Source organism: Prionailurus bengalensis, chromosome D2, assembly GCF_016509475.1.
Source record: "Prionailurus bengalensis isolate Pbe53 chromosome D2, Fcat_Pben_1.1_paternal_pri, whole genome shotgun sequence".
Classification (NCBI taxonomy): Eukaryota; Metazoa; Chordata; class Mammalia; order Carnivora; family Felidae; genus Prionailurus; species Prionailurus bengalensis.
In genome coordinates this window covers 39,443,851-39,459,959 of record NC_057351.1, presented here as the reverse complement: position 1 = coordinate 39,459,959, position 16,109 = coordinate 39,443,851, and the positions used below count along the sequence as shown (strand labels likewise).

Below are 16,109 nucleotides of genomic sequence, written 5' to 3'. Positions count from 1 at the left end.
GAGCCCTGCCCGGTCCCTGTCCTGGTTAACCTCTCCCCCAACCCACAGCCCTGCGGGAAAGCCCAGCCTCAGCTCTGCCAAATTCCAGGAAACACAGTCTCAGGCAGCAACAGGAGCTCACCTCTTACCCAGGATCCCGGGGGCCGCTGTAGAGCCAACTGCCATGACTCTTGCCACACAGCACAGGCTGACAGACCCCCAAGGAGAGAGGAGCCAGTCCCTCCAGTTACCTAGCTGATGGACGCCAGGATTCTAAGCCTTCTCTCTGGCTGCTCAGCAAGGGAAGCAGAACAGACAGACCTCAAGAAGTGAAGAGTTTAATCCCAGCCTGCCCAGGCCCACTTAAGCTCAGCTTACCAGGCCTCCAAGAGAAAAACCACAGCACAGCAGAGCCTGGCCCAGCCCCACCCAACCCCACCAAGCCCAAGAGCAGAGGAAGTGGGGTTCCCGGAACCAGCTGCTGGTGAGCACTCTGCTGAGCCCCAAACCAGAGTGTCAGGCCTAACATTCTGCTTCCCGGACCTGAAGTGTGCACTTGAGTTTTATAGTAACCCCATGAGGGACAGGAAGGGCAGATTCCTCCCTCATTACAGATGAGGACATCAAGTCCAGGAGGAGGAACAAAGAAAACAAAATCAAAGACGCGTCTACAGGGTCACTCGGCTACAAAGCAGATACAACCCGAAAGCTGGCCTCCCCACTGTCCACCCTACAGGCCAGACAAGGTTATTCGTCTTAATGTTTCACTGGCAGAGGCTCTGAACACTTCCCACCAACCAGGGCCTGTGCTGTTCCCACACAGGCAACTGCCCTTGTCTGAGCCAGAAAACATGCCGTGAGGGAGAAAATGGACGCAGAGACAAGTATGAGTATCCCACACAGATTCATGGAGGACACCGCTCTAATGGAAGAGAAGACAAGCCAGTTGCCATTCACCTGGACCGAATATTCACAGAGCACGGGTCTACGCAGTACCCTGGGAACTATGACGGCCAGCCAGGAGCAAGCCCGCTGTGGTAACCCACCATGACCTCTCCCTCTTTCCAGAGGTGGGAAAGCAGAGGCTCTGGAAAAGGAGGAAATAGGACGAAGGATAGTAAGTTAACCCAATGCAGAAGAACCTGAGGTCTCACGCCTCCACCAGTGTTTCCCGGCCCTGCTGGAAGTCACCAAAGAACAAGCAGGTGACAAAGCACAAAAGCAAGTTCCACAGTGTGGTGGGCTCTTTAACATCCTGCAAGGGCTACTTGAGTGGAAAACTGCAGGGAACAGAGGGGTTCGGCCCCCTTCAACAGGCCAGAGAATCACCCCAGCCCCACACCCAATCAAGCTTTTCTCCATGGGGTTCTGTCCCTTAGTAACTCACTACCTTTCCTTTCCCCACACCCGCAGGCCTACAAGCTCAGCCCCAGAGTCTCAGAAATGGAAGAGGAAGGTGAAGACCTAGAGGGGTGCCTCTACCTGCTCCTGTTTCTAGAAAAGGTGGTTTACCCTACTAGCCACATACAGGCAAAGCATGGGGAAGGCCAAGAACTCCATGGGCTGAACTCCAAGGGCTGGAGCAGGAGCCAACTTTCCGTCGCATAGACATTAACATCCCTCTTCAAAGGCCACTAGGACCGAGCAGCAGAAAACGAGGCTCATTAACCCAGGTCACAGTCCCTAGTACTGGGCTAGGAGCTGAATATATGCTTAGTAGAAATCATCCATGGCCTGGAACTCACTAGTCCTTGGGCCCACGAATGAATAAATGAAACCCAAGGAACCCAAGTCACTCGCGCGGGATCAGACCAGCAGGCTGCCTCTGCAGACTACCTGTTCCCACCCTAACACGCTTTCTTGTTCACCCTACCTCTGCCCTTCAAATGTGGCACTTCGATTCACCTTTAGCCTAAACAGTGCTTCTTTAATTCATGATCACTGTTTCTGGTGACACTCAGACCCAGGCCTTGGGAAGACATCACAGAGGAGGGCACCACGGTAGGCAGACGGTAAGCATTTAGTGCCACTCACCAAATGTTCCCAATCCCCTTCGCCACCCCACCTTGTAGCTATAAGTAGGCCCACGTGGCTGCTTTGGCCAGTGAAATGCCGCTTCCAGGTGGAAGCTTTAAGAGCCAGGGTGAGACTGGTCATGAGCTCTGTCCCCCTGTCCAAGGGACCAGGAATGTTCCAATTAATCAGCATGGGTTCCACAGAAAGCAGATTTCGGACGGATGCGGTGCGAGCAATAAATAAACCTCTGCTGCTTTAAGCCTCTGAGATTTGGGGACTGTTACCACAGCAAACCCTGATCTATCTAGACAGATAGAGGCCGTGACTCACGCCCCAATCTTCTCTGCCTGGCAGTGCTGGTCGGCCCATTCGCTGGCCCAAGGGAGGCTGAAGCTACTTCACCCGTCACTCAACAGGGGTTCCGGGGTGCCTGCTACGTGCCCGGACCGATGAGATGCTTTCAGAAGCAGGGGATAAAAGGGCCGCTGCATTGAAGGACCTAGTAGCTCCACTACGGGCCAGGCTTGTGCAGTGTACTAACCAACTTTCATACGAAGGCACGGTTTACATTAGAAATGAGAAAACCTGCTCACACTGAGACTTTAGGCGAGTAGTCTGTGACCTCTCCAGAACAGTTTCCTCATCTGTCATATGGGGCGTATAACATTATCTGTCATACTGTGTCGTGTCAAGGGTTAAATGAGTTCAAGCAAGTGAAGTGTTCAGGAAAGAGCTTGGCGTCTGTGTCCACCAAGAGTAAGTCTCAGTAAACTCACTGTCACCACACTCTTAAACCGTGCACGGAATTGCTTGCAAACTTGTCCGTAACTTCCACTAGGTTTTACATCCAGCACAGGTTGCCCAGGACTGGCACAATGGCACTCTGTAGGCAAGGCCAAATAGAAAATAAGTCCAATCTCTGAGCACATGGTGACCCAAGTGATGCCTTAGATCATGTTTCTGGAAGCCCAGAACTCCCTGGCTTCCACTATCACCATGATTTGCAGGGCAGAGTCCCCTCCCCTCCAACACAGGGCATGAGCTTTGTCCTTCCCATCCTCAAATATGGGGAGGGAGGCACCCTCACCTGTCCTGAGAGATGAGCACAGCTGCCCAGTTGGTAAAGGAGGGAACTTCCCTGGGCAGCCCACCCTCTGTAGCCCCTTCCTCTCCATGCCTTTTCTTCCTAAAGGAGCCACCTCCAGAAGCACCAGTGGGCTTGCACTCCCGCTTGCCTGAATAATAATGCTGCCTAAGGGGAGACCAAGTGCAAATCAATAAAACACCACTGAGCACCGACCACCTACGTCCAGGCTGGGCTGTAAGACCACACAGGGCCTACGGTCTCTCAGGGAGTTGTGAGCCTGGAACAGTGCCTTGCAAACAGCACCTGGCACGTCTGGCACCCCACAGACTCTCCATCATGCTTTGTTAAGTGACCTGAAAGTCACATTTGATGGTCCAAGCGGAGCAGTTCAAAGATGTGGGGATGGAGAGAGCAAGAAATTCTCCAGCTGAAGGTGGGAACAAAGCGCGATGCAGCAGGAGAGGAGGGGAAAATCCCTCTGGTGGCCTGTCTCCCAGACCCTAGGGATCATCGGACTGGGACAAAGTTTGGAGACAGCTGAGGAGCTAGGAGGGTACATGGGGCCAAGATGGAAGAGTATGTGCTGCATCCTGAGGGTCCCAGGAGGATCTCTGGAAGGAAGGAAGGGTGCCTCTGCCAACCACTGGGCTAGTTGAATGTCGAAGGGATAAAGGGGTGCTGGGTGGGCTCTGGTGTCCTAGACCACAGGTTTCCCTTCACAAATAGGGAAGGGTGGCCCAAGCACTCAGCAGACACTAACTTCCCCTTCTTTGAGGTCAAAGGGTAGTTGGAAGGCTACTTTTGAGGCTTTGGCAGGCAGCTACACCCACTCCTATCAGCCCCAGCCACCCCCATCCGGGAAGGAAGACCTCTAGGGAGCAGATCACTGGAGTGAGCACACCAGCAGAGGCTCCACTCTAACGCCCTGCACTGGTGTCTCAGCATGACTTGATGCCCCCCAGACACCAGCACCCCGGGACAGTCGCTCAGCTTGTACACACACACAGCCGCACTCATCGCCGCTGGCAGCCAGAGGCCACTGCCAGTACTGGGGCCATCGCCTTCCCCCTGACTCCCCACAGCAGGGAGCGCTTCTAGCAGACCAACTTCACACGTGTGCCGGAGGTTCCCCTCCCAACACACACACACACACACACACACACACACACACACACACTTCCTACCCAGCCGCATAATCACCCCTACACACACATACACACTTTCCACCCACCCGCACCACCACCCCTCCCCAGCAGGAGGAGCGGCGCGAGACCAGCCAACTCCACCGAAGCTCCAGTTAGGTCAGGAGTTCGGCTCTGCTCCCAAGCACAACCTCCAACGACGAACGCGGAGAAGCTGGGTCACCACCTACTCAAAACTCGGGCCGCCCCAAACCCGTGCAGGGCAGAGTGAGGCGCACCGCCCGGGTGAGCGACTCGGTACACACCCACCGCGGGGCAGGGGAGGGGACGGCCCTCCCGGGTCTGCACCCATCCTCTACCCTCGGCCCGAGCCGAAGGGAGTGCCCCTCCCTGGGTTCGTTACAGGGGACAGGAGGCAGAGCCCCTAAAGGCGGCGGTCCAGCCCCCCTCTCCCGAGCTCTGCCACCCCCGCGCGACTCCGGCGCGCACCCGTCCGGGAACGCGGACAGGGCGAGGGCTATTGAAGCCCCAGAGCCAGGCTGGTCGCCCGCTGAGGCTCTCACTCCGCCCGGCGCCGGAGTTCGGCTTAGCGGGGTCCGGGCCAAGGCCTCCAGCCCCTCGCGGGCGATCTGGGCAGACAAAGCCAGTGCCGCCCGTGGGGCCGCCTCCGGGACAAGGGCGAGGAAGCCGGAGGGGCCGAGCCCGAACCTGGGGATCAGTCCCAGTCCCCAGAGGGCCTTCGGGGGGCGGGAGGGGGGGGTCGGCCTCAGACAATGAGCGGGGCAGGGCCCGACGCTCTAGCGGGGGGGTGCTCCGCGCTCCACTCACCCGGGCGCGGCAGCGGCGGCGGCGGCGGCGGCGGCGGTGGCGGCAGCGGCGGCGGCGGCGGCGGCGGCGGCAGGGGCAGCGGCTCGGCCGGGCTCGGCCGAGGAAGTTAGAGCAAGTTCGGAGGCGCGGGGTGGGAGGGCGCGACTCGGGCCGTCCGAGCGATGGGGGCGGGGCGCGGAGGGGCGGGGCCGGGGGCGCGGCGCCGGGCGGCAGCAGAGAAAAAAGCGCCGCTTCCCTGCGCGGTGCAGAGCCGCCCGCGCTCCTCGGGCCCGCCCCGGCTCCGCCCCGGCCCCCGGAGGGCCCCGCCCACCGCCCCGCCCCACCCGGCCCCCGCTCGCCCCTCCCCCAGGCCGCCCGGCCTTTCCGCCCGCGCTGCCCGAGCGGCGGTGGGGCCTGGTCACCCGACTTCCCCATTGTCCCGTTTTGGGGCCACCGCGAGCGCCCCACCAAGGTGTGCTGCGTCGGCGCCCCCCGCCTTACCTCCTATTGGGCTGGCCCTGAGCTCGGGAGAAACCCGCGTGGTGGGGGCCGAGGGGAGGCAACATCTCTCAAGGGGGGTAGGGGGGTGACCGTGTAGGGGTGAGCGCAGGATTAAGAAAAATGGCTGTATTGAAAATAGGCGGGGCGCCTGGCTGGCTCAGTCCGCAGAGCATGCGACTCTTGATCTTGGGGTCGTGACTTCAAGCCCCATGTTGTGCATAGGGCTTACTTAAAAGAAAGAAAGAAAATAGGAGGCGCTCCTGCCTGGCTTGGGAGACTGCAGGGGGCGGGGAACTTGAAGAGAAGGGTAGTAAGTTAACATTTTGCATTTCTTTGCACACTGGGCAGCAAAGACCTGCTCCTTCTAGTCTTGGTGCTAAAAATACCAAGCTTTCTTTGGACCGCTTGCTGAGATTTGTTACTAAGTTCTGTCCCGGGGAGATGGCTGAGAGCAGTCTTGAGGAAGGAGGCCGACTCCAGGGATGAATTGCAGGGGGGTGGTACTAGAAAGGCTGCCCTCCATGGTCTCCTCCCACCTCTCTGAAATGAGGCACAGGCACGCTAGTGATTCTTAAAGTCATCCAAATGCAAGAGGGCTAGGTGGGCAACAGGAAAGTCACATCTCTCAAAACTGGGCCAGGGAACTAGGTAAACCACATTTTAATACAAGCAAATCAACAGGTTGAGTCCTATTTAAGGAGGAGATCTTGCAACGGAGACGGTTCAGTCCATTCCAGGTTTTTTTATCAAGGGGGAGACAAGCCTGCTTGTGACATCCCAGGCAGCTCAGGGACATCTTTGGGGAATCTGTCCATTCAGTCACCTTTAAGCAGATAGTGAGTGCCTAATCGAGTACCTGTGCAGGCCCTATTTTTAATGCTGAGGGTACAGCAGTAAAGAGACAGCTGAGGCCTCCGGCTCCATAAAGCTTACTTTTAGTGGGAAGGACAATTGCAAGTTGAGATAAATGCTGAAACAAAAGCAAGGAGCTGGGATAGAGAATAGGAGTAACTTTGTGCCCTTGAAAGAGTTGTTGAAGTCAAATGAGTGAGGGGACAGCCTGGGGAAAAGCCAGGCTGACACATTCCAGGTTGAGAGCAGTATGTACTGAGGCCCTGAAAAAGGTAAACTGTGGACAAAAGTAAGCTCTGGACATGTGAAGGAACTGAAAGAAAACCATATGGCCAGAATAGCAAGCCTGGGAAGGAGGATTTCCTATCCTATTTCCTATTTCCTCCTATCCTATCCTATCCTATCCTATCCTCCTATCCTATTTCCTCCTATTTCCTATCCTATCCTATCCTCCTTCCCAGGCTTGCTATTCTGGCCATATGGTTTTCCTTCTCCCCCAAGTCGGGAGGTGGGCAGGGCATGTGAGGCTGTGTCTAGGGATGGAGGCCTTTTATTAAACCATTGAAGGGTTTTATGCGGAAGACTAACACGGTCTGATTTACAGCTGCATGAAGAATACATTGGGTGGGTGGCAGGCAGAAATAAAAGCGCGGAGACAATGAGACTGTTGTGGCAGCCCAGGCCAAAGATAATGGTGGTTTGGACCGAATTGTGGCCACACTAAGATGAGTAGTTGAGAGAAGCTATTTTGGACGTGGACTCAACAGGATACGTTGGTAGGACTGATGGGGGCCGGGGGCAGGGGAGGAAAGGGAGAAACCAAAGATGACTTGTAAGTTTATGGCTGGAGTAAGTCAGTGGACAGTGTCTCATTGATTGGAGGTAGCCTGAAGGAAAGGACTACGGCTCAGGGAGAAGCATCAAGAATTCTGTTTTAGCCATGCTGGGTTTGAGATGCCGGTCAGAGATCAATTCATTGGTCAAGTCATTCGGAGGGAGGCCTGGGCCGGAGGTGGGGTTTGGGAGGCATCATCTTAAAGTCGATAAAGGCTGTGGGATCTGAGGAAGTCACCTAGAGTGAACAGGTAGTTGCAGAAGAGAGGGTTCAAGAGGCACCCAGAAGAGTTGAAAGAGCCAGAGCAGGAAAGAAGACAAAGAGAGGCTGAGGAGGCCAGAGGAGAACCAGGAGACTGCTACAGCCCAGAGACGAAGAAAGGAAAGAGTTTCTAGAACAGACTGGTCAGCTCTGTTAGATGCTACTTAGAACTCATATAAGATGAGGACAGGGAAGGATCCATTGACTCTGGCAACACAAAGGTTATTGGTAAATGTGATAAGGAGAGTGTTCATGGAATGGTGGGATGGGAGCCAAACCACTATCATGTTTGGGCAGCTTGTCTAACAGGGAACAAGAGACCGAGGAGGGGTCTCAAAACGGGTGTGGAATCACAGGAGGCTTTGGCAGAGATTGCTAGATGACCCTAAGAGCCATTCTCCCCCTGGCTACATGGCTCCCCAGAATAAAAGCAAGTTTCTCGGACTCCTTTGCAGCTAGGTATGGTCACATGACTTAGTTCCGGCCCACAGTCAGTGAGTGGAGGCATCCCTATGCAACACCTGAGAACCGGCTTTAAAAGGAAGTCGTGTTCCCTCCTCAGCCCTTGTTCTTTCCTGCTCAGTGGAATATCTAAATATCCCACTGGAGCTCAAGCAACCATGCCAGACTTTGGAGTGGAAGGCACGTGTCGAGGATGTTAGTGCAACAAGATAGAATAAATCTGGGTTCCTCATGTTTATGGAGCCACCCTACTTTCTCTGGAATACCTGCCTCTTGACTTTGTCTATCAAAGAAAGAAATTTCTGTCCTGCTTAATCCTGTGTTTCCGGATGCTTGTAGCCATGTCTGGTTTTAACTTTTATTAGAATACAGAGGGTTTTGGGGCGCCTGGGTGGCACAGTTGGTTAAGCGTCCGACTTCAGCCAGGTCACGATCTCGCGGTCCGTGAGTTCGAGCCCCGCGTCGGGCTCTGGGCTGGTGGCTCAGAGCCTGGGGCCTGTTTCCGATTCTGTGTCTCCCTCTCTCTCTACCCCTCCCCCGTTCATGCTCTGTCTCTCTCTGTCCCAAAAATAAATAAACGTTGAAAAAAAAATTTAAAAAAAAAAAAAAAAAAAAGAATACAGAGGGTTTTGTTGAAATGTAGAAGTTACCAGAGCACATTTACAGAGGGATAGGAGTGATCCAGGACAGAAGGCAGGCGCAAGGATTCTGAAGAAAGGGAGATGGGATGTGGGCACTGATGGAGAGGACACCCCTGATGGAGGGATACCTCCACCATTATTGAGTGGGGGCTGGAGGCAGAGATGTTTCCAGTAAAGTTGGTATTGGAAAGATAGTCATTCACACTGATGATACCTGCCGAGTTCTGGACGTGAAGGAGGCGTGAGCTTAGAATGAGGAGAAGGGGAGGGCAAAGCTACCATTATGTACCACGGACTAAATGGTGGGGGTCCTGCCAGCCCAAGCAGCCTCCGGGAGACTGCTCTCTTGTGGACCAGTTGGCCACACTGCAGCAGGGTATGTATGAAGAGGGTGAAGGACATGTCCACAGAGCCACCGTGGCCTCCACCAACCCCCACTGGGCCTCGCTTGACAGTTACATATGCCATTCTCAGCTGCCACGTGAAACCCACCAAGCTTTACCTGACCCATTTTTATAGCAATATGGGTAGCTTCAGCGCATCAGGGATACTCAAAGCAGAGCAGGCCCGTTTTATCGTCCTTTTTTAAAAAATAAAAAGAAGGGGCACTTGGGTGGTTCAGTCGGTTGAACGTCTGGCTTCAGCTCAGGTCTTGATCTCACGGTTCATGAGTTCGAGCCCCTCATCGGACTTTCTGCTGTCAGCACAGAGCCCGCTTCGGATCCTCTGTCCCCTCTCTCTCTGCCCCTCCCCCACTTGCATTCTGCCGCTCAAAAATAAACATTTTAAAAGTCTTTTAAAAAATAAAACAAAATAAAAAATAAAGAGATGGACAGACCCAACCCGTAAAAGGACTGGCTGTATTGTAGCCAGTGACTTCGTTTCCAGGCCAATCCCTGCAGCTGTAATTACCAAGTATACAGCTGAATTATAGTGCAGACTGCAAGCCTGGGGTATGGATTATGGGAACAAAAACCAGTACGGGGCGAAGGGGGTGGTTAGAAAAAGAAGCTGAGAGTTTCTTCCCCTTTTCCTGAAGCTGTAGTTGGCTGTAAGTAAAATTTTCAATGGCAGAGCATGGTCTCTATTGTCCTCTGATGTCTTCCTTACCCTTCTGTTTGGTCCAGTTCCGATTTCGATCCCAGTGCTGCGTTTGCTCATCCTGGGCTCCACGCTGCCATACCTCTGTGTACGGGCCTGTGTGTATAGGGAGGAAGGAGCTAGAATAGAAGAGTGACTTGGTGGGGCATCTGGATGGCTCAGTTGGTTAAAGGTCTGGCTTTGGCTCAGGTGATGAGCCATGGTTTGTTGGTTTGAGCCCCATGTCAGGCTCTGAGCTGACAGCCTGGAGCCTGCTTCAGATTCTGTGTCTTCCTCTCTCTCTCTGCCCCTCCCCTACGTAAGCTCACTCTCACACTCTCGCTCTTTCTCTCTCTCTCTCTCTCTCTCTCTCTCTCTCTCTCTCAAAAATAAATAAACATTTAAACATTTTTTAAAACTTTAAAAAAAGAAGGGCTTGGTGTTTGAGCTCTCCCTATTCTCAGCCTCTTGATGTTGAGCAAAATGCATCTCCAAACCTTAGATTTCTTTTTTGTAAAGTCAAGAGAATTGTAAAACTCACCTCATGAGCTTATAGTAAGAATCAAGTGAAATAATGTTTATAAAACATCTGTAGGCTGTAAGGAACTCTGTTAGCTGAAAATGATGTGTTATTAAGGCCAGACTACTGAGAATCTTCACGTTAGCATGTTTTTGATGGAAAGAAGAAAATCCCACTCGAACTAGCTTAGGCCTAAGGAGCAGAGATTACTGGAAGTATACTCAGGTCGCTCACAGAATCAAAAACAGAACTTGAAACCAGAGTGACTCTGGAAACTGGAGGCTGATCCTGTGGGTTGTGCAGACTGGGAGCCCCTCCAACCCAGTCTGTTTCTCCTAGTGCTCAGTTTACATATCTCCAACACGACTCTACACCTAGAGGTTGGTATGAACTAATCCCAAGAAACTTTAACTAGTCCAGTTCTGGTCATATGCCCACTCCTGGACCCATCAGTGTAGTGAAGGAGGGAAGATTCCATACTTGGACCAGGTCTGGGTCAAATGCACATCCCTGTGGTCCGTGAAGCAACATCTATATGCCAAAGAAAAGATGGTGTGTGTGAGACGTACCTCACACAATGCCTGGCGGAGTTTTGTATGGCTGGTATTCCTTAGGCCATAAGCAGTCGCCCCAGGTTTTACGCAGAATAGTAACATTGTTATATCTGAGTTTTAGGAGGGTCACTCCGAAGGTAGGTGTTGGAAGAATGCATTGGAGAGAGCAAGATTGGAGCAAAGAACAGACAGGAAGGACACTATGACAGTGGTTCAGGAAGTTGACAATGTGGTAATGGGAAGAGGTGACCAGGTTGAAAGTACATGCAGGAGGTAGAACTGAGGGGTGACTGGGTGGGAAGATGAGAAACAGACATCGTCTTCTGGCTTCATAGATAGGCATGCTGTTCACTGAGAAGGAATCTGGGTGACCCTGCGTGTGTGTGGTGACAGGTGACGACCTGGACGTCTTCCCTTGAAGTGTCCCAGGACAGAGGCAAGAGGTCCAATTTGCTGTTTAGGGTTTAGGAGAGACATCTAAGCAGAAGCTGTAAATGTGGGCACTGTTTTGGGGTGTTTTTAACACTTTTTTTTATCGTTTATTTATTTTGAGAGAGAGAGAGAGAGCACACAAGCAGGAGAGGGGCAGAGAGAGAGAATCCCAAGCAGGCTTTGTGCCGTTAGTACAGAGCCCGATGCAGGGCTTGAACTCACGAACCATGGCTGATCTTATGACATGGGTCATGAGATCAGGACCTGAGCTAAAAACCAAGAGCAAGACGCTCAACTGACTGAGCCACCCAGGCACCCCTTGGGCACTGTTTTAATTAGAGCCTGTGTTCAGCTCCTGTAACAGCAACCCAATTACATTGCTTTAACTGAGTGTGTTTTGTTGATGTTTGGTGCTGTACTTGTTGAAAAACTCTGATGAAAAACGCAATGAAAAGTCTAAAGGTAAGCAGGGCGAGGCCGTTCAGAGTTCCACAGTGCCTTCAGGTCCCAGGTCCTCTCTGTAGGTCTGCTCTAGCTCGCCTTCCTGAGGAAGCCATCATCCGCAGCTTGTGGTCACACGTTGGCTGTTCCAGCTCTACTCCCCACATGCATTCCAGACAGGCAGAGGTTACAGCACCTTGTTAGAAAAGCAAAACTTTCCCAGGAATCCCCACAGACCCCTGCTGATGTGATGGCTCCTTGACCGAGTCTGGTCACGTGGCAAGCCTTAGCTCCAAGGGAGGCGGAGAAATGTAATTTTTAAAAATTAAGTCCCCAAGCCTGTTTGAAAGAAAGGAGAGGAGAATGGGTAGTGACAAAGCAGCACAGGGATGGTGGCTAAAACCATGGCGGTAGAGGAAATTATCCTGGGACTGGGAGATGAGAAGGGAAAAGACCAAGGCAGAATCCCCATGAACACAAATTTGGAAGAGATTAAGAGGAAGAGGACAGGGATCAAGGAGACTGAAAGAGCGGCCGGTGGGGTAAGAGCAGTGTCAGAAGGGTGGTGTGTGTATGGGGCGCCGGGTGGCTCAGTCGGTTAAGTGCCAGACTTCAGCTCAGGTCATGATCTCACCGTCCCAGAGTCTGAGCCCCGCATCCAGCTCTGTGCCGACAGCTCAGAGCCTGGAGCCTGCTTCGGGTTCTGTGTCTCCCTCTCCCTCTGCCCCTCCCCTGCTTGCACTCTGTCTGTTTCTCTCAAATATAAATAAACATTAAAAAAGTTTAAAAAAAAGAAAAAAAAGAAGGGGTGGTGTGTGGAAGTCAAGGGAAACGAATGTTTCAGGAAGGAAGGAGGGATCCCCAGTTTCGAGTGGTTGGCCTGTCACCCAATGCCTGCTGTGTTGGTTCCAGAACCATCTATTTTAAAGAATCTGCAAACTTCCAAGGGCCTCTTGCTTCTGTTTGCATCTGCAGCCTCAGCCATGGGCCCCCTGCCCTCCGATTGTGTCTCCTACAAGACTGTAGAGATTTGTGGTAGGAACTCACGTGTGAACATGAGGGTCTGACTTGTGTGGTGGAGCACACTTTAATGATTGAGGCTGAGGCCATGTTATCTGTGCTGGTGATTGGCTTTCTCACCTCGTTCATCCCATCCATAAACTGAGGGTAGGAGAGAGGGGAAGGTTGTTCAGTAGATGACCTCCCAGTGCCCTTCCAGCCCTGCCTGTGTGCCACCCATACTGTAATTACTTCAGATGGGAGAAGATACTTTTGCCAAAGAGGAAGTCCCCAGATGCGGCCAGATGAGACATCGGAGGGGGGCGGGGGGGGGGACAGATCCGAGAGGTCAAGACAAGGACCCGTAAGACTGCCTTGGCTCAACCCACAGCTCTGTCCCTGAAAGCATGGAAATAAGGGATAGACACAGAAGTGAAAGTCACCTGACGGTGTAGAAGCATTCCTTCTGGAATAATCTCACGTGAACTGGGCTTCATGAAGGTACGCATTTAAAAAACGAATGTGCAAAGTAGTCTCAGGGAGTCACTTCAGCCCGTAAGTGGTCGAACCAGAACCACTGGCTTTATGTCCAATCTTCCACCCAAGACTGTGCCCCTGGAGAGTCATAAACATGGGGATTTGGGGGTGCTGTGCTCAGGCCCTGCCCACCCCGCTCCCCACAGAGGACAGGGAGAGAGAGGCACCCACACACACACACCTGCAGCAAAGCAGAGCATAGGTGGATGCAGCAGGCATCATGGGTGCCTCTCCTGGTCCCTCTCACAGCCCTGGTGAGCTTCTGCTGGTCCCATGGGAGACCCTTGCTGTCCCTGGGGAGTTTTGCTGGGCAGCTCCTGCTATGTGCGTACACTGCCATCTAGGGGCAGCCGGCTGAACTCAGCTTACCAAGCCACTGCTGAGTGTGCATGTGTTGGGGGAGGAAAGAAGGGCTTTTCGGTCTGTGATGTCACCTTCCTCCCTGGAGCTTTCGTTCTCTTAGCTCTCCAATCTACCCACCCAGGAAAGACCATGTATTGCACTATTGCACACCCAACTCCTTGGAGTATCCTGATCTCCCCGCCCTGTAAGTGTCGCCGCTCTCCCCAGACTCTGCGCTAAGCTCCGCCCCCCCCCCCTTACCTCCCCAGGCTCTGTGAGGTCCTAGCCACTCCTGTGTCTTTAGACATCTTCTGTGCACTGGCCACACTTCATGTTTCTCATCAGTCTTGCTCTCTCTCCTGAGCTCCCACAGCAATCTAGAATGAAAATCTGATCCTGTCAGCTCTCTCCCCTAAACCATGAGAGGCTCTTTTCACTGAATGTTCTACAGAGGCTGGCCAGGTCTGGTCACTGACCAGACCACATCTCAGACCACAGGCCAACCTCACGCTCATTGACCAGCCTGCCACCTCTAGTATAATGGTGGCCACACAGGCCACCCTTCAGGATCAGGTGTTGAAATCTGAGAGCTCAGGAAGGAATTGCCCCTGGCACAAGGAAGCTGCCTCACGCGGGGATCTAGGACCCAAGGCTCTCCAAAGTCCCCTTGCCTCATTTCCGGACAACTGATGAGTGACTCCAGCCCCTGCCTCCCCATGGGGTCCGTTGAGGCCTCCCTTGGAATGGCCTCACAGTTCGTTTTCTCCCGGCACCCCATCCTGCTTCCCCTCACTTTCTGCACACAAATCTCTGAATCCACTTCTGTGTCCTGTGTGCTTGGCTTCCACACATGCCATCACGTCAGCTCAGGAGATCTTCTGCCCATTCCCTTCACCTGTGTGAAGAACATGTGGGGGGGGGGGGCGGGGGTGGGGGTGGGGGGAGGAGAAAACCACTCGGGCCAGTCCCCTAGCCAGGTTCTTCAGGACAGGCCTACGGGTGTATCCACATCACCGACTCCCAGAGCATCATTCCCACTCTGACACTGCTGTCCCACCTTGTTTCCACTGCTGCAGCTGCTTCTGGCCAGCTGGTCCCCAACTTGCTCAGGGCTCCTGCCCGGCTTCTGCCCTCTGCCTCCTCTGTGAGTCTTTGGTGTTTGCCCCCACATTCGGGTGCCCCGGCACGTTGCTGATCGCTTGGCTCAGATGCCACCACCCACAACCTTCCTTGGGCAGAACTTTTGTGCCAGTCTTGTAGATGTGCCTGGCCGGCCCGTGAGGTCCTGACTTAGAGTCTGGGACCCACCCCAGGTCCAGTCAGTGTGCCCAGGATGGACAGTTTGTGGCACAGAGATGTGGTGAGGCGCCTCCCACGGGAGGGTGGCATGCCAGCTCTCTGAGATGCCCGGGAGAGGGCAGTGATGGGTGGCACACAGGATGTCTACTCCGTCTGCTGCTGGGAGTGCTGACTACAGATAATAAAGTAAAACAAATTTAGATCCGTGCATTAGCATTTTGTAACCAGTCTTAGTCTGAGTATGCAGATCCGGTTTTTGTGACTGCTGTATCCTTACTCGTTGATATTTAAAGGCAGTTGAAACATTTATGAGACTCTGAATCGTTAGAATTAGGAAGGGTATATAATTGATTACATGCAATGTTTAAGTGTTCGGGGAAATCTATCTTGTTGAAGTGATAAAAATTCAGCGTATTAATTGTAGGGAGAATACAGGCATACCTCGGCTCGGGCTTTGCTCTGTGATGTTTTGTAGATGTCGCACTTTTTACAGACTGAAGGTTTGCATCAGCCCTGCACCGAGCAAGTCTGTCACTGCCATTTTCCGACAGCCTTTGTGCCCTCGGGTCTCCGTGTTACATTTGGTAATTCTCACAGTATTTCAGGCTTTTCCATTATTATCCTATTTGTTATACGGATCTGTGATCAGCGATCTTCGACATCCCAATGTAATTGTGTGGGGTGCCACGAAGCAAGCCCATACACGACCACGAAATCAGTTGATACATGTTGTGTGGCTTCTAACTGCTCCACTGACTGGAGGTCCCCCCCGCCCCCCGTCTCTCTCCCTCTCCTCAGGTCTCCCTGTTCCTTGAGACACAACAATACTGAAATTAGGCCAATTAATAACCCTACAGTGGCCCCTACCTGTTCAAATGAAAGGAAGGGTTTGTCGATGCAACAAATTGCATTGTTGTCTTATTTTAAGAAATCGCCACAGGGGCACCTGGGTGGCTCAGTCAGTTAAGGGACTGACTTCGGCTTAGGTCATGATCTCACAGTTGGTGAGTTTGAGCCCTGCATCGGGCTCTGTCCTGAGAGTTCATAGTCTGGAGCCTGCTTCAGATTCTGTCTCTGGCTCTCTCTGCTCCTCCCCTACTCTCTCTCTCTCTCTCTCTCTCTCTCTCTTTCAAATATAAATAAACATTAAAAAAAAAAAAAGGGGCGCCTGGGTGGCTCAGTCGGTTAAGCGTCTGACTTCAGCTCAGGTCATGATCTCACGGTCCGTGAGTTCGAGCCCCGCATCGGGCTCTGTGCTGACAGCTCAGAGCCTGGAGCCTGCTTCAGATTCTGTGTCTCCCTCTCTCTCTGTTCATGCTCTG

General features: G+C 53.0%; 1 protein-coding gene across 2 annotated transcripts in view; it reads right to left on the bottom strand.

Annotated features, from left to right (window-relative positions):
- The window catches only part of TSPAN14 (tetraspanin 14), a 57,462-nt gene extending 52,296 nt beyond the window's left edge, over positions 1-5,166 (bottom strand). The window contains exon 1 of one of the 2 annotated variants that reach the window (XM_043596732.1): positions 5,053-5,166. The gene's annotated coding sequence lies outside the window, so the exon portion shown is untranslated. Of the gene's footprint in view, positions 1-2,771; positions 2,919-5,052 lie in introns of those variants that run through there. The other variant, XM_043596733.1, reaches the window with a different exon arrangement.
- Between the last annotated feature and the right edge of the window lie 10,943 nt (positions 5,167-16,109).